At 32.9% G+C, this 16061-nt stretch overlaps 2 pseudogenes; both read right to left on the bottom strand.

Moving 5' to 3' along the window:
* Positions 1 to 723: 723 nt before the first annotated feature.
* LOC132637264 (nuclear transport factor 2-like) lies at positions 724 to 3618 on the bottom strand (annotated as a pseudogene).
* Positions 3619 to 4244: 626 nt separating this feature from the next.
* Positions 4245 to 13956, bottom strand: LOC132637262 (catechol oxidase B, chloroplastic-like; annotated as a pseudogene).
* Positions 13957 to 16061: the final 2105 nt, after the last annotated feature.

The following is a 16061-nucleotide window of genomic DNA, read 5'->3' as shown; positions in this document are numbered from 1 at the left end:
GTACTTTTGCTTTGTGAATTTACCTGGCAGATTCGGAATATGTTTTTAAACACTTTTGGAGTACAATGGGTCATACCATAAGGTGTGAAGAATATACTTCTTAGCTGGTATGGCAGAAAGTTGATGGCAGATTTAAGAATGCAGGGAAAGTTGTCCCTGTATATAGCATATGGAGTTCTTTGGTTTGACAGAAATCAGAGATATTTTAATAAGGAAAAGCAACATATTTCATTTGTAAATTATGGATGTTACAGAATTTCTATTGTTGGTGCAAGGAACAGATGGTTGGGGAATGAGCTGAAGATCATTTTGTTAAGATGTAATTTCTCTTCTTTTGTACTTTTGCACTAGCTCCTCGGTACTAGTTTTAATAAAAATTATCTACTAAAAAAATTACAATTCTATCTTCTCGTATTATTTTCTTCCCTTCGCATCAACAATTTTCAAGTTGAACGAATATTTTAAAGCTTGCATTATATCAATTTAGCACCCACGACTGCAAGATGTGTGACTTTGCCCAATAGCACAGGACTTTGCCCACGGCTTGAGTGTGATAGGTTCGTTACTCCTCTAAGCGAACAATTGCTATTTCGAGAAATAACCATTATATGTTGAACAACACCCATATCAAATTCTAGCATGTCATTAACCATTATATTCCAAATAAAATTAACTTCAAAATCTGGCATGTCATTGACCATGTACATTCACTCTTTTTTGTGATCAAGGGTCCTTCATATCTTCTTGAAAAGTCTAATGAGGAAACATATCATATACTACCAAGTCTAGGAATTTAACACATTCTAAATTTTAGAAGTAGATATTTTCAGGGGGCACAAACCTGTATGGCACCGTGCATGGAGCTTTCATCTTCAAATTCAACAATGCCAAAGCAGAATCCTTGTTGCTGTAGAAAAGGGAATAAGTGGACACATATTAACGATTAGTAGGAGTCAGTGAACCAAGATGAATATAATGTGTGTTGAACCAACCCTATTACTTCTGACTTTTACACCTCCTTGTTTAATAGGCCCATGTCTCTTAAATTCAGCCTCAAGTTGGGCTACAATAACATCTAGAGGCAAATTGCGGACATAAATGGAGTGCCTCTCAGCTGCAAGTATTAAAATTAAGTAAATTAGATGACAATGCACTCTTAATGAGATTGTAAACAATGAGAAAACAGAAGCAGAATAAGCAGACAAGCATCATGCAAGTAGATCAAACAACCCAACATCTAGATCAAACTCAAAACGCATCTACTTATCGTGCTCCTTCATTTGTTCAAAATCAAAGATGAACATCACTATTCCATTTTTGTCACATATAGTTGTGTCCATCTGTTAGACCTAATATTACTAAAGTCTATAATTGCAGGAAGAAGGGCGAAAATAAGGCCTAAATATTACTATTTTATTTAATTATTACTATGTGTATGTATTTATAGTAGTTACCTAGCAGTTACTTAGAAGTTAGGATGGTTATTAAAGGAAGATAGACAGTTTATTTTGTAGGTTTCTTCTGTGGTTAATCTGGAGGATAAGGTTCCTCGAAATACCTTGATTGTTAGGTGTATTTTCATTCTCAGATGTTGTTTGTCTACTTGTAAACTTTTTATATTTGTCGCTGGAAACAAATGACAGTGAAGTGTGTTATTATTTTTGTGTTGTGTTGGGAAATTTACAACTCAACGTTTGGAGAGTTTTCTGGGTTCCTAACACCATCACAAGATTTTTCCTAGATAGTAGTAATGAATATATTCCAGGAAAGTTTCAAGAAAATGTACCTTCATCTTCAGTATGATTAGTCTCAGGTACATTAGTTCCACTAGGGCCAGTAGGATTTGATGCTTCAGGAGCTGGGGTTTGTGCTACTGCAATAACTAGCTCCTTTACAGCCTTTGGAGGAGCCATTCTGGAAGTATTAGTAGGTAAATAGATTTTGGTTGGCCCTTTCTTTGATGTGAACTGAAAATTGATGCATACGACTTCTTTCGAGCATCCTCGTAGGAAAAAGAATTAGCTGATTCTATTTTGCAGGGTTTTGGTCCTCATGGAAATGGGATACAGGTGCCACAACAATCTCTCTTTCATCACGAACTTGTCTCCCATCTTTCAAAGAGTCATTGGCTTTTTCCTCAACATGTTGAACTTCTTCTGTACATGAGCCAGCTTAGTCGATATTTGGAGGATCAACCACATGAGTAGGTTCTGGAACCAAAATGAAAATGGTAAAAAAAAAAACTTAAAGAAAATACAAGAACAAGTACAATTATCGAATTAGGAAAGATATCCAACCTAGATTAGGGGTTAGAACCTCTGACTGCACATCCTCAGTTCCATTAATCAATTCTGAGATGGTATCAGTCTCATTTTCTTTTAGGGAAAATGGTCAAAAATATCCCTCTACTTTGTTTTAATGGCTAAAAATATCCTCCGAACTAATTTTGGGTCATTTATGCCCCTGCTGTTATGAAACTTAACAAATATACCCTTCATTTGACGGAAGTTCCCTAAATTGATTAAAATAACATGATTTCATAAAAATAAAAATAAAACTCATTCCCCTGTTTTACCCCCTCCAACCCACCTCTTGAAATAACTCATTCTTCCTTCTCTCTCATATTTTCTCCTCCAGTTATTAAGCCTGTCCATGGAGACTTACAGTTATGAAGCCCGTCCATGGAGACTTACTTTCCCTTTAGCCATTGACTGATTCAAAAGTTTGTGTCATGTTTTAGGAGCTACAATTTTTATGTTTCAGTTAAGTTATCTTAGGAGTTCTAATTATGTTGAAATTAGTTAGGTGATAGGGTCAGCTCTTTTAGCCATTACTTCAGGTCATAGGTTAGTGATAAGTTAGTGCTCAACTTATTTGCTTAGTTGGTTTCTCTACTGTACTAACTATTTAAAGGTATGTACTGGTTGTTTCCAAAATGACTGTCAATTGTTTCCGTCTTTCTTTACTTTTCTTTCTAAGGGAAGAGCTTGAATAGAATTTCTATTCAAATAATGAATAACAGGTTTATAAATTATAGATGTTTGACAAAGATGAAATTTAAAATGTTTTATGGTTTCAAAAACCACTTCTTAATCTTCCTTCTGGTTATAATTGATGGAATCGACGGCTTGAGAGTTGTAGGAGAAAATATGAGAGAGAAGGAAGAATGAGTTATTTCAGAAGGTGGGTCGGGGTGGGTAAAATAGGAGAATGGGTTATTTTTTATGATATCGGGTTATTTGACTCACTTTGGGAATTTTTATCAAATGAAGGGTATATTTGTTAACTTTCATAACGACAGACGCATAAATAACCCAAAATTAGTTTGGAGGATATTTTCAGCCATTAAAACAAAGTAGATGGATATTTTTGACCCTTTTCCCTTTCTTTTATGTACCTGAAAATATCATTCAAAACAAAATAACCCTTGTCCTCTGGGGCAAGAAAAAATGTATGGGTGAATTTCCTTCTCAAGTTATCCTTTCCGGTTAAGCATTGAGTTACCAAAACAATCACCCCATCCTTAAAGGATTCCTGTTCATCTACAGTCTTTATTTCTGCCTTGTGGTTCTTATAGTCTAATGAACATATCATATCATTGATATTTTGCTCAAACATCAAGAAAAGCGATAAGGTTTTAAATATTGCAAGATATTCAATTTATCACCTTATTATGATACTAATTTTTAGACACGTGCGTTTTAACCGGTAATTTTTTATTTTTTTTATAAAAGAACCACACAGCAATAACTGGTGATGTTTTATTAATAAAGAGTAACTGATTTACGCAAAGAAATCAAAAAGCAAGAAAACTAAATTGTCCTAAGATAATGAAGACTAATACTATGTACAACATATCTAAAGCTTGATGCAGAGGAAACAAAACTTCCATCTATCAGTCAAGTCTGGAATCAGCTGCTGTTTTGGATTGATGCCATTATCAGACACCTCAAGATCTCACCAGGTGCTATGGTATCAAATCCATGAGAACAAATTCAAGCAGTAAACTGGCAAACTCTCCATTTGATGATATTTTGAAACTCCTACCTTCTAGTATGAATGAAAGTCATATAAAACAACAGCCTGAATCCTGTATGTTATCCTGTAACAATCATCTAAAGAAGTCCTTCTAGCAGTTTGAACAGAAAATCTGTTAATACCACTCACTAGATAGGATAACCTTAGATAACTATACAGTCTTAAAACTGGAATCTCCATTCAGGCTACTGTAGAATTATCATCCATCAATCTGGATCTCTAATCTTATATGCTAAATGCCTAATGTATGGCATTGCACTTTTGTCACTATTCAGAATCTTCCTTGCTGCTTTTGATAACTCCTGAAAGCTATGTATTTGAATTGCACCTACAAAATCAAAAACCATGTTAGCTAAAAAATTTGCCAGCGCATTGCCTTCTCTTAAGATGTGAGAAAATTGCACATGACCCTTATTTCCCCACTGCTTGATCCTCCTCACTTCCACACTGATTTTCCATGGACTATCCCAGCTCCCCTCCAAAATGTTGATCATGGTCAATGAGTCTGATTCTATAACTACAGGAACCAGATGATTAGAAATACAGTATTCTATACCATCCTAGATAGCACTTGTCTCAGCACCAATATTTGTTGTATCGTGCAGCTGTCTTGCACTTGCATATACCAGATCACCTATTACACCTCAAAAAATTTTGCGTCGTTTGCGCTGTAAGTAAATTAACGTAAGCCCGGAGAGGTTATGGTTATGGAACCCTTATAAGGTTAAGAAAGACTTATAACAAGTGCTAAGCGAGTGTCTAAACGTTTCAGGATCAAGCGAATCGAAGAAATTAAGTTTGTCAAAATTTTGGAAAAAACTTGGCAGAATTTTGGACAGGAAATTCTGGCCCAACTTGAGAGAGGTATATCTCCTAGAATATGAGGAGTTATGGAATGCATAACTCATGTAAATTGAATTTCAGAGGATTTTCTTTCCAATGCAGCTGACAGATCACAAATTCGAGACGTACGGTGGAAGATAGGCCCGTACAAAATTGTATGATTCCTCTGATATAATCGGCACTGTCGAATAACGATGGTACCATCGAGCTTGCTGTCGTTGTGAGGCGGTGGAAATTGCCTATTTGCTATAAATAAAAGGGGCCACGACTTGGGTTCATTTTATCATCTAAAACAGATCCTTCTAGACCCTATAAGCTCTTCAAACACTCCAAATCATTCCAAGCCATCACAAGAGAAGATCAAGCTTCAAATCCGCAACTAGTTTATAAAAGGTGATTTTTCTTGCTTATACTTGGAGTTAGTCTTGAAACAAGTTGTGTGAGTTGAAGTTCTTCAAGTATAAGGTATGTTCTTCATCTTGTTTCTTATGTTCATTGATTTGAAGGTTAAACCAGTCTTATTAGTGAAACTAGCTATGGAGGAAAGATCATAAAGTATTCTGTGGTAGTTGTTGGCTATGGATGGAATTTGAAAGGAAGTTTTGGGTGGATTTGAGTCTAGTTTAAATGTAATCTCTTGATTATGGTATTGTTGATGTTGTTAATAATGTTTGGGAGTTGTTTTGGAATTTGTAGGAAGTAGATGATATAGGAAATGCTGCTCAAATTTTGTTAGCTTACCTAATAGTTTAGTTTGATCTTATAAGCATTTCAATGACTTAACCTTAGTATGAATCATCTTGAATGTAGATTTGCAAGTTCGAGAAGATAGGCCTTGAGTAGTTAAGGAGACGACAAGGTATGTTAAGGCTGTCCCTTTCTTTCTTAAGGCATGATCCTATTGTTACGAGTTTACACAAGTGATGTCCATGATGACTCCATTATTAGAAATATTAGAAGCTTATGGTTTTTGATGTTCTTTTGAAACTATTGATCTTGTTTACTGTTGTTAATCTCATCTTATGATCATTGTTCCTTCAAGGTGAGATATATTCATAATGATAGTTCCATAAAGATAATAGAAGGTACAACAACCTTACGACACTCCGATGAATTCAGAAATGTGTTCTCAAGGAATATTTTGTAAGACATGTATAGTGTGCTAGTTATGAGATCCCTAATGAGGTACTTAATGCTAGAAGATAGGCTTATGATACATCCAGGAATTGACTAAGGCTTAGTTAATCGGGAAGAAGTCTTAATGGTCCAGAAGTGTGCTTATAAGTCAAATGTGATCATGTAGGCATTAATGGATAAGCGATGATCATGAGAAGTGCATAGAAATTACCCATAGAGGTCTGGTTATGATGTTGATTATATTTACCACTAGGGGTGGGCATGGTACGGTTTTAGAAACTTCGATACGGTAATTTCAGTATGGTTTTTAAAAATACTATACCATTACCATACCAAATTAATTCGGTGTGGTTCGGTATTTTGAAGTTCGCTTTTGGCATTTTACGGTACGGTAAATCGGTAACCATAGTTTGTTCGACTTCGACTTATATATACTCATATAATAGAGAATTATGACTTCGGCTATTCAAGAAGCGTCTCAATAATATCGTACTAACGCCTTACATATGTAAAAATGTTCAAAAGAATGCACAAGCAATCCCCTTCCTAAATCAATTACACAAAAAAGGCATTTCAATCAAGTTTAATTAGTCAATATTCCAACATCTAAATAATTAATTTGGTAATAATACTAGATTAAATATTTTTTAGTATTTTAATACTAACATATATGAATTGTATATGTAACTATATACTTCGGTATGGTATTCGGTATTTCAGTATGTTATTTATAAATATCAAATACTGTACCGAATACCAAAATTTTTAAAAATGCATACCAAATACCATAATACCAAAATCATGGTATAAAAAAAATTCAGTTTCGGTATGGTAATCGATATATATCATAGCATGCTCACCCCTAGTTTTAAGATTCTTTAAAGTTCACAAATAATTAAAGAATAAATTATGATTTTCAGAATTCATAAAACACAAAAGAAAATATCCTAAATAAATAGGTAAAATTAATTTTTTTATATTCATAATATTTAGGTTAAAAAAATAAAAATAAGAGAGGCAAGTAAATCACAGAAGAAGAAAGTGTTACAAAATCAAACTTGAGGGAGATTTATGTAATTATTTATTTAACTTTTTTGGATATAATGACTTTATGAATAAAGTAGTCTAACTTTGAATGATATTTTTGATACAAAACAAACATAAGTGACTTTATTAGTGAGACATCTGCTATAGTTTAATGATCTTTTAACTTATTCACTGTTTTCATACTATTATTTGGACCGGTCATTTTAAGGTTGATTAAGTTGTAAAATATCATACATTAGATTATATTCTACCATTCAGTGATTAGATCATGTTTCGTTATACATACCACATACGCCGTTTTGTTTCACCCAAGAATTTTGACATCACCAAATGAAATTAAGCCCAGAATAAAAAAAATAAGATGGATGACAGAAATTTGCATGGAGGCTAATATTTACTTAAGATCTAGCAACAACTAGAAAGACACTCAGCAGTGTAGCTGATATTTTTAATAGAAATAAAAATAAAACCAAACACTGCAGTTTAATTTTGGCACCATAGCCACCACAAAAGGACTTAACACTCCACAAGCTTGATCTCTCCGCACTGTCAATGGAGATACCTTCGCCACCTTTCTTTGAAACCACAGTTACCGCAATAGTGTCTTCATCTTCCAGGCCATTGTCCTCCAACAGTTCAGTGATGGCCAGCTGGAAAGTATCAGTCGTAACATGAGTCGTAATATCTCCATGAACATGTGGCAAGCTAGTATAGCTCCCCGCAAACTCTGCCTTGTCAAGCTCATCGGCATTCACAGTCTTGTTGACGTTGAGGAACACATCGAACCTTATATACTTGCTATCATCATACTGTATCTTGTTGAATGTCAGCATCTCCTCCTGTGAAGTCCTTGACGAAGCCGGCCTATTGATGAAAAAGGAAATGGCTCTGTCCAGCTTCGCGAGTGGGAATTATACCTTGCTGGCTGGTGGAAGGGAACCTGTATTCACTTTCCCTGTTGTAGTCTTTCTTATTGGCTTAAAGTTACCCCATGGGGTGGGCATTGGCGCGTAATCATACCTCATCTTTTTAGTGTCCAAACAATCTCGGACTTTCACACGGAAAGGGTTGCGATTTTCATCGTAGAAAAAGAACTTTGAGTTCAACCAATCTTTTTGTGTCAGATCCCTTCTTTTGCCTCCTGTTTGTTTCCACTCGGACCACATCCGGTCCACATTAGCATGGTGGCAATAGAAAACCGGGTCTAAACCAGCCGAGTAGAAATTACCCATATTCTCCCCATGTAGCTGCCTAGGGTTGTCACCGGTCCAGATGTGTATGGGAGTATGAGGAATGTTTTCAATAGTTCCTCTCCCTGGACTTGGATCAGCTCCCAGAGGGTAAGGCTGACCAAAGAAAGCAACGGGAATGGAGCATTAGTTATCATTTGACGGTACATTAGAGTTAAGTTATTAGTCATCGTTTGGAGTTGAGTTGTTTGGACCTCGTCACCGAAATGACCAAGATCGACTATGGTTCCATTGCAATGACTTTGGTTACGTTTTTCGAGATTCTGATTTCGAAACCCCGCTTAGTCAAAAGAAAATCGCAAGGTAAGACTTTTGCAAAAAGTCTGCCGGAGACGACAGACTTTTCCTTGTAAGTTCTATGTAACTTCGCTCGAATAGGCATAGGTTCATAGAAACCTATACCTTGCGAAATTATTATTATTATTGTTTACTCTGTTGGGTTTCGAACCCAAAACCTCAGAATATTTTCGGCCACCCTTTTAAGCGAAGAACAAAAATTAAAGACCAGCGAATTGAGGGGCAAAAATTAAAGATCAGTCCGTATGAAGGACAATCGGGCAATTTCCCTTAAAAGACAAAGATTCAAGAAAGTTTCATGGAAGGTGTTGTATATCATTATGCGACTTCACATACTTTTGTGTTTGTCTCATCTAAATGTTTATTAAGTATTTAGCTATATTACGTGTCAACATTTTCCTTCACGTTTGCGTCTGATTTTTTTCATGAGCCAAATACGTGAACCCAGACCTCTTGTTTGTCGTAATATTTCTATTGTTTCAGTTTATGTGACACATTACCTTTTTAGTATGTCAAAAAAGAAAGTCATCTTTCTATATTTAGAAATAATTTAAACTTTAATATTCTCATTTTAACCTTTATTCGATGATTTATAGCCACACTAATCACTTTATAAAACTTGTTTTAGACCAAATATTTCAAAGTATTCCTTTTTTTTCTTAAACTCCGTGTCAATCAAACAATGACGCATATATGGCATAAGAGTATCGTACAAGATAATAAATTATGTGACCATCTAATCTAAAACCTTAAATTATTAGAAGAGCACACTTTTAATTATCTAATTATATTATGTCTCAATAACAAGGATTGGCTAGGTAGTTCCTTCTTGTTATATGACGAAAACCACACCCTTGTGAAAGTGACGGACCAAGATTGCATAAACAATAAGAAATTAGGGTTCTATTTGCATAAACAATTAGACAAACATTATGTATTACTCTCTTTTCTGTTTTAGTTGTTTGTCTAATTGTCTTTCTAAGTTTGTGTATTTTAATTTTAAAAAATAAAGTTCTGTTGCATAGATAGTACTCCTCAATTACTAATGTTATAGAAAGTAATTTTCAGTACTAAAAAGCTGGCAAAATTCGACGGATAAAAAACCGACGGACTGCGTCGCTTTGAAAAACCGATGGAAAACCGACTCTGTGCGTCAGTTTTGTGTATTTCTAATGTTTTTTTATTTTTTTAATTAAAAAACCGACGGAATTTTTTTTTATTTTTTTAATTAAAAAACCGATGGACAAAACCGATGGAAAACAACGGCGGTTTTTTCCGCAAATTTTTGAAATTATAAATCTGTAAAAAAAACCGACGTCCCACGTCGGTTTTATTAAAAAAAAAATAATTAATATAAAACCGACGGACGACGTCGGTTTTATTTTTAAAAATATTTTAAATAATATTCCATTCAATTTGTTTTTTTAAAAAAATAATAAACAATTGTTTTTAGGAAACCGACGGACAGGGTCGGTTTCCTCTTTTGTTTTTTTTTTTTTAATTTTTGGGTCAAATCTGGTCAAACGTGCGGGAAAAACCGACGGACAGGGTCGGTTTTGTCCGTCGATTTTTCTTTAAATTCATAGCAGACGGATTTCATACTCATTTCTGCTCCCTCTTCCAAATTAAAACCCCCATTCCCCCAAACCCTACCCGCCGCCCCCTCCCTTCAACCAGCGCCGCCACACATTTTTTCCCCGCCCAGTGCCGCTGCCTGCGCAGCCCGTTCCCACCTACCCCAAACCCATTTTGAAGTTAATAAATTGAGGTTAGTTTCTCTTAAATTAGGGCATTTAAAATTCTTTTAATTTTAGTTTTATTTGTAGATTTTAGGCCTAATGCTAGTCTATTTAGCTTTGTTAAACATCATTTGCAATGTTATTAATGTTGAATTTGTGAAAAAAAATGTAAACTTTATTTGACTAATTTAGTTGTCATTTTTTTTTTTTGGCTTGAGATTGTGCTATATTTCATGTTCTTTGTCAATGTATTTGTGTTAGCTTAGTTATCATTCTTTGTAATATTATTGATGTTGAATATGTGCAAAAATGTATACTTTAATTATTTGACTAGTCTTTTTTTTTTTTTGGATTGTGCTTTTTGTTAGAATTCCATAAGTTATAGAATTGTTATTGATCATTCTAAAGTTAGAATTGGTTGGGATTGTGCTTTTCAAAGTTAGAATTGTTAAGTTATAGTATTTCTATAACCTCAATACTAAAATGTAGATTTTATTTCTCTAGATTTACTTTTTAATTTTTAGAATTGGTTGGAATTGTGCTTTTTAAAGTTAGAATTATTAAGTTATGTTAGAATTATTAAGTTATAATATTTCTATAACCTCAAAACTAATATGTAAACTTTATCTGACTAGATTTACTGTTTAATTTTTAGAATTAAAGTTAGAATCCATAAGTTATTAAAGTTAGAATTGTTATTTAGAATTCAAAGTTAGAATTGGTTGGGATTGTACTTTTCAAAGTTAGAATTGTTAAGTTATAGTATTTCTATAACCTCAATACTAAAATGTAGATTTTATTTCTCTAGATTTACTTTTCAATTTTTAGAATTGGTTGGAATTGTGCTTTTTAAAGTTATAATTATTAATTTATGTTAGAATTATTAAGTTATAATATTTCTATAACCTCAAAACTAATATGTAGACTTTATTTGACTAGATTTACTTTTTAATTTTTAGAATTAAAGTTAGAATCCATAAGTTATTAAAGTTAGAATTGTTATTGAGAATTCAAAGTTAGGATTGGTTGGGATGTGCTTTTCAAAGTTAGAATTGTTAAGTTATAGTATTTCTATAACCTCAATACTAAAATGTAGATTTTATTTCTCTAGATTTACTTTTCAATTTTTAGAATTGGCTGGAATTGTGCTTTTTAAAGTTATAATTATTAAGTTATGTTATAATTATTAAGTTATAATATTTCTATAACCTCAAAACTAATATGTAGACTTTATTTGACTAAATTTACTTTTTAGTTTTTAGAATTAAAGTTAGAATCCATAAGTTATTAAAGTTAGAATTGTTATTGAGAATTCAAAGTAAGAATTGGTTGGGATTGTGCTTTTCAAAGTTAGAATTGTTAAGTTATAGTATTTCTATAACCTCAATACTAAAATGTAGATTTTATTTCTCTAGATTTACTTTTCAATTTTTAGAATTGGTTGGAATTGTGCTTTTTAAAGTTAAAATTATTAAGTTATGTTAGAATTATTAAGTTATAATATTTCTATAACCTCAAAACTAATATGTAGACTTTATTTGACTAGATTTACTTTTTAATTTTAGAATTAAAGTTAGAATCCATAAGTTATTAAAGTTAGAATTGTTATTGAGAATTCAAAGTTAGGATTGGTTGGGATTGTGCTTTTCAAAGTTAGAATTGTTAAGTTATAGTATTTCTATAACCTCAGTACTAAAATGTAGATTATATTTCTCTAGATTTACTTTTTTAGAATTAGTTGGAATTGTGCTTTTCAAAGTCAGAATTATTTGATGTGTTTAGATCGTATTTGATACGTTTAGATAGTGTTTGATGTGTTTTATTATTACTTAAGGTGATTTTATTTTATTGAGAATTCAAAGTTAGAATTGGTTGGGATTGTGCTTTTAAAAGTTATATTAAATTAGAATCCATAAGTTATTAAAGTTAGAATTGTTATTGAGAATTCAAAGTTAGAATTGGTTGGGATTGTGCTTTTAAAAGTTATATTAAATTAGAATCCATAAGTTATTAAAGTTAGAATTGTTATTGAGAATTCAAAGTTAGAATTGATTGGGATTGTGCTTTTAAAAGTTATATTAAATTAGAATCCATAAGTTATTAAAGTTAGAATTGTTATTGAGAATTCAAAGTTAGATTTAAGTTAGAATTCTTAAGTTAAAATATATTTATATAATCTCAATAATTTGTGCATATATTGTTGTAGATGGATCGTATGTGGATGTATAATATAAACAATAGTGATCGTGTGGGTGTACACGATGAATTTGTTGACAAGTTTACACACATGCAATGTCACTTCACCCTTTTCAAAATGAAGGGGTAATTAGGTGTGCTTGTTCTCGTTGCCAGTGTAAGAAGTATTTGAAACCGGAAGCGGTTAGGGTTCATTTATATAGTCGTGGAGCTTATATTTTAGTTTGGATTTCATAATGGACTTATGTTTTATGCTTTATGGACTTATGTTAAAACTATGTAGAACTAGTTAATAGTACTTTTGGTTGGACATTTAAATATTTTTGAACTTTGAAGGTCTATTTAGATCGTATTTGATGTTTTTAGATCGTATTTGATGTTTTTAGGTAGTGTTTGATGTGTTTTATTATTACTTATGGTGATTTTATGTGTTGTAGCTCTTTTAGAATTGATTTTGAGCATTTTAATGCTAGTTTTGAGCAGCTTTTGGTATTGGTTTCTGTGCAGGTGCGTTCGCGTAGGGTTAAATAAATTCCTTTTGCGCGTTCGCGCCCCCTTTTGGCGCGTTCGCGCAGTTTTAAATTTTTTGACTGGATGTTCGTTCATTAAAACGGTCATAACTCTTGATACCGATATCGTATGAGGGCCCACTACCTATGGTTAGAAAGATATTTTAATTATCTACAACTTTTATTTCAGGGGTTTTTCCCAAATTCCAAACTTATAATTCCGTTTTTGCCCTTCCAAGTTAGATCATCCGAAAACGTTTCCTTAAATCGTCCTTTTAGAGGGTCTACACTCATTTTCGGCTTATGGGTTCTTCTTAGGACTTACTCAACTTTCCATATACTACTCGTATGTATATTCATATGTAATTTATAAAACTCCGACATGTGGACCCCGTTTAGCTTGCAGCAACTAGGGTTTTTCGTCAATTAACATATGACCTAATTTACACCATATGGTTTCCAAATGTCATATATATGTTATTATTACCTTCTTATAACACAACCTTCATTCCGAACTTGATTCTCGAATTTTCGTTGAGAGCATTCGCGCCACGTAGGGGCGCGTTCGCACTGTATCGAACCTTTGGCCTGTACTAGCCATCTACAGTTTTTGGTAACACAATTTTCCGGGGTGTAACAGGTATACGTCCTGTTTTTAGTACGATGAGGTTGTATTCAGTCTATAATGCTTTGTCGATATAAGCTTGATTATGTAAGTTGATCAACATAGGTGTTATTCATATTAGGAAGGCATAAGTGGAGTATATAGTCCTGTATAAGTTGCATGTCCTGGCTCAGTAAGTTTTAATTATGTTTAAAGGAATTCAAACCTTGTGCTCTTGTGACATTGCCAAGTTTAGGACCAAATTTTAGTATACGAATCTGCATCCCTATCGACATTGTATCTGGTTGATTCCTATTTTGACAGATCTGTTATTAACATGTTCATGGAGTCTAAATATCTTGTTAAACTTCAGTCTACTGAAATTAATTCTATAGGTTGCTCTGTTTGAGTCCCTGCATACTAGTATAAGAGTCCAAACTTGTGCTATTACTCTGTGTGTTTACCTTTGGTCCCAATCAGTTGAATTTCCCTCATATGGTGTATTTGCTGCTAGTTTAATTTGTACTGATCATTCGCTTAATTTGAATCAATAATCTTGGTTTGTAGCTGGTGGTGCGATTAGCTGCCTGGTTTAGTTATATAGGGAAGAGACAATGTTTATGTGATTGTGTTTTCCCTTGTTCCCAAATCCCCAGCTTAGATTCCTTTGGTTTCAATTCTGTTCTATGAAAATATGGTAATCAGAGTAGTTTGGATGAGTTTCAACATCATATGTTAAGGTTGGGTTTGACAATGTGAAGTCATAGTCAAACTCGTTGGCTGTTTGATTCTGTTTACGAGCACTTATTGGACTATTTGATTTCATATTTGTTTTAGCATTTATCTGGTTGCCATATGTATAAAGCATGGAATCGATCCCTGTCCTGCTCAGTTCTGAGTTCATTTTGATGGCTACACGAATCTTTTTTTTTTCGACTGAATATGTTTTTCCTTTCTTATATCCTTCCCCACAATTTAGTTAAGGTTGATAAATATTTAGACTTCAACTATTGATAATAAAGATCGATGAATGGATGGAATTTGTTGAATACCTATCTTTAGCTCATTATGGACATAAGTTGTGTATATGGTCACGTCAATTTATTCTACCCTTTCACCTTGTTCTGGCATGAGTGATTTAGTAGTCTTGGCGTAATTCCGAAGTAGCATTTGCTTAAGTCTATTAATAGTCTCTTAAATTATAAATCTTCGTATAAATTAAGTTTTGATATGAAGTTGTCGCTTGTTTCTGCCTTAACATGTAGAAATGCACTAGCACCTTTCCATACTTATTTAAAGAAATCATCAATCTGTGCAAAATGTGTTCTGAATTTGCTTCTTTCAACATAATGTGATCTCTCGTTTTGTTGAAATTATATACTAATCCTTTTTTTTATGCATGACCATCACATACGAGTCTGAGGGATTCGTTCCTCTTCCACATTCGGTGTCGGGCTAAGAGCCCAACGAAATCTCCTCCGTGTCCAGCCCATCCGCAGCAAAGAAAATAGAAAGACATAAAATTTTCTGGGTCAAAGCCCAATAAGCAGCAACAGCCCGTAGCAGCAACATACAAAATTTATTGGGCCTAAGCCCAATCACGCGCACAGTTCCAACAGTTGGGCTTTAAGATGGACCAGATCCATTTCATCTTTTCTTTCTCTCTTCCTTATTTTATTGTTGTGTATTTATATTTGCTTTGTATGACTAACCTTATCTTATTTTTATTAACTTAGATGAATCCTAATGAATTGGTAGATTTAGTTTTAGTAACGGGTAGTTAGTTTAAGGAAGACTAACCATCAATGCCATAAGTTTTATTATCTTCTTTTTATCTTAAAACTATTTATAACAGTCTAATATTTATATTTTATTTGGAATGATTGATTCGCAAAATGGCATGACTATATATTTTTATCATAAACGTTTCAAGACGTCATTAATATGTCACTATAAACTCAAATATATTTTATAAGAAACTCATTCAAGTTGAAACAATCATGCATATTTTTAGCTAAGCATAGTTAATATAACATATTTTAAATCCTATTTATAAGTCTAGATTTTTCTATATTGCTACATTCATATAACATAATTTGTTCAAATTTCAAAATTGCTAAATCCTTTCTCAAAATCTATTATTTATGGGCAAAATATCATAATTTCATACAAGTCTTATCTTGAATAGCATTTATTATATTTTCATATAAAGTCTTAGCAATGTTTAAGCTTTATTTTAAATAGCATTTAAAATCTTCTTTTATGTAAATTATTATATTTTCTGTATTTTAAACAACATTCTTATATTTTCCTTAAAAACTCTTAGCAATATTTCTTAGCCATTTTCTTGAAATTTAAAGCGTCTTATTTAGCATTAATTAACCTAAGTTTGGCAGGACAA

The sequence above is a fragment of the Lycium barbarum genome, chromosome 4 (genome assembly GCF_019175385.1).
Source record: "Lycium barbarum isolate Lr01 chromosome 4, ASM1917538v2, whole genome shotgun sequence".
Classification (NCBI taxonomy): domain Eukaryota; kingdom Viridiplantae; phylum Streptophyta; class Magnoliopsida; order Solanales; family Solanaceae; genus Lycium; species Lycium barbarum.
Note: the sequence above shows the minus strand (reverse complement) of the source record. Positions and strands in the feature narration are given on the sequence as shown.